At 38.3% G+C, this 3,073-nt stretch overlaps 1 pseudogene; it reads left to right on the top strand.

The window, feature by feature from the left end:
- Positions 1-325: 325 nt before the first annotated feature.
- LOC18421460 (uncharacterized) lies at positions 326-1,867 on the top strand (annotated as a pseudogene).
- The last annotated feature ends 1,206 nt before the right edge of the window (positions 1,868-3,073 follow it).

Below are 3,073 nucleotides of genomic sequence, written 5' to 3' on the forward strand. Positions count from 1 at the left end.
AATGTCTTTGCTCATAGAGATTCGAGCCCATTAACCGCTCAGTTTGTCTCAAGAGCTCTGAGAAGCCAATTGAAATGCACTTCAACTCAATTAAAATGCCCTTCGACTCAATTAAAATGCACGTCAACTCAACGAATTCTTGGTGAAAAGTGTTATCGGCTGGGTTGGTTCGGGAGCTTAGAATTCTGAATGTAGCATCACAGAAGATGCAATTTGTGCATTGATTAATAGTTGGGGAAGATTAGGTCTTGCAAAGTATGCTAGTGAGGTCTTTGAGAGATATCTTTTCTTGGTTTTAAGCCAACCACCCGAGTTTATAACGCAGTCATCGATGCTCTTGTTAAGTTCAATTGCTTGGATTTGGCTTACTTCAAATTTCAGCAGATGCCAGCTGAAGGTTGCTGTCCTGATAGATTCACTTATAACCACCTAATTCATGGAGTCTGCAAATTGGGTATTTTAGATGACGCATTGAGGTTACTAAAGCAGATGGAAACTTGTGGTCACAAGCCTAATGTGTTCACCTTTAACATGCTTATTGATGGGTTTTGTAAGGCAAATAGGATAGAAGAGGCATTTAGATTCTTGGGGATAATGGGAGAGAGAGGTATTGCTCCTAATGATGCTACAATTAGATCTTTGATTCATGGATCATTTGAAGGCAACAACCCAAAGGGTGCTTATGATTTGGTCTGTGGTCTTTTAGAAAAGCAACAAGTTTTGAGTGAAGAGGCCTGCAACACCATGCTGCACTGCCTTTCCAAGGCGGGTATGGTGAGTGAAATTCTTAGTCTCTTGGGGAAGATTGAGGAAAAGGGTTATTTTCCTAATCCTTCAGTCTTCAGAGGATTGATGATTTGTCTTGTTAAAGGCTCGAAATGTAGTGAGTCTTGCAAGCTTCTTGATAAATTTCGTGAGAGGGGTGGGAAACCCTGTTTTGATTCATATATCATCCACGCTAAAGGTTTATATGGTGTTGGAAGGAACAAGGAGGGTGATCTATATGTTGGTTACTTGGTCATAGATGGGCTTCTTTGTAGTGTGTATGCATATAACTCTCTTATTGATACATTCTCTAAATTGAGGCTAATGAATAAGGCATCACAATTCTTTGATGAGATGATAGAAAAGGGCTATACTCCCACCCTTGTGACGTTCAATATGCTTATTGATGGCTAATGCAAGTCTGGGAGGGTAGAGAAGGCCCGTGAATTATTTTTGATGTTACTAAACCTCCAGTTCAAACCAGATGTTATCACTTTTAGTTCCATTATTAATGGCCTTTGTAGAATCGGCCAAGTGGATGATGCCTTTAAATGCTTTGATGAGATGGTTGAATGGGGTGTCTTTCCTAATGCTTTAACATACAATATAATGATTCATGCACTTTGTGTGATGGGGGAAATGGGGCGATCTTTAAAGTTGTTAAAAGAGATGGAAAGTCAAGGGATAGCTCCTGATGTTTTTTCATATAATGCTGTCATTTTGAATCTCTGGAAGATAGGGACCTTGAAATGGCGAAAAATATTTTCGGTTCCATGTTAAAATCAGGAGTTACTCTGGATCATTACACATACAATGCATTCATCAAGGTTCTATGCGATTCTAAGAGAACAGATGAGGCCAAAGAATTGTTAGGTGTAATGGAAGCAAACGGTTGTGTTCCCAAATGTTATTCCTATGGTTTGATTGTTGACACACTTTCCAGACAAGGTTGCTTTCAAGAAGCTCAAGAATTAATAAGCAAGTTTAAGAGCAAAGGAATTCTTATAAATGGTTGTTGAGCATTAATTCTTTGGGTTTACACCATTATATATGGGAGGTGTACTTGGATCTATTTGAAATGCTGTTTTGCTCAAAAGAAGTGGGAAGGGCCTGTGTTAACAAAAGAATGCACTCGCCAGAATGTTATCTCATAGGGGATGCCCTCTGGCTTGTGGGGAAATGATGTCCTGGTGACCATAAAATATTGTGTAAGTACATTCACCGAATTACCTCTTATGAGGAGTGTGTTTTTAGCAGTAATAGTGACATTTCCTTATGCAACATATATTTTATTGATTACCTGTTCATTGTGTGACAGAGAAACCTTCTTATGATCTGGATGGGATGCAAATGCAACTTATATTTTATTGATTAACTAATCATTTTGTTTCAGGGAAACCTTGTTATGATCTGCATGGGATGCATTTGCGTTGACTAATCTTCTTTCTAAAGGTTGAGAATTCTTCAGCATAGGCACCTTTCAATTTTGGTGAAGGGTTGCATCCATACTGCTGCTGGTACCTCCTAAACAACAATGCTCAATCTCTTGAACCAACAAAAATTCTAAATAAATATATTGTCAATGCCTTGGATTATGACGACTACTATTTGTCCATTGACATTATTGTTATAATGTGATGGGTATCATCTTCTGTCATACAATGATGCCAAATTTCCCCTTATAATCAATAATCCATAGCTTGAGTATGGTGGAATATTTGTAGCTGCTAAATCATAATATACCCTGCCCAGTCCATGAAAGATGCTGGCATTTTATTCATAATAATTTTATGCTGGCGGGGGGGTGGGGGTGGGGGTGGGGGTGGGGGTGGGAGTGGGAGCTGAGGATCGCTGCTTGCAAGGAGTTACCTAGTTTGGGAGAGCCATGGGAGCAACCATACATTAATATATGAAAATGGAGAAATTTTAGGATTAAAAGATTAACCACATTTTTTTAAATGGGAAATTTAAGCTATTATATATTATAAATATTGATATTTTAAAAATCTCCTCCATATTCTGCATTTTACTCTCATGCCCGTCTTTTTTTATTTCTTATTGTTTCCCAAAATACTCTTTATTTCGAACTATTAGTTTTAGACTGCTTTAGTCGGTTCATTATTAGGAACCCAAGTGATCCGGAACTAGTGGCTTTGGACCACTCCTTGTAAGGAATAAAAGCCATCCGGAACTATTACTTCCGGACCGCTTATTGTAAGGAAACAAAGTGGTCCATAACTATTAGGTCGTTACTACTCATTGTAAGGAATCAAAGTGGCCCGGAACTAATAGTTCTGAATTATTCATT

This window comes from Amborella trichopoda, chromosome 2, assembly GCF_054954075.1.
Source record: "Amborella trichopoda isolate Santa Cruz 75 chromosome 2, AtrichopodaSantaCruz75HAP2 v2.0, whole genome shotgun sequence".
NCBI classification, from domain to species: domain Eukaryota; kingdom Viridiplantae; phylum Streptophyta; class Magnoliopsida; order Amborellales; family Amborellaceae; genus Amborella; species Amborella trichopoda.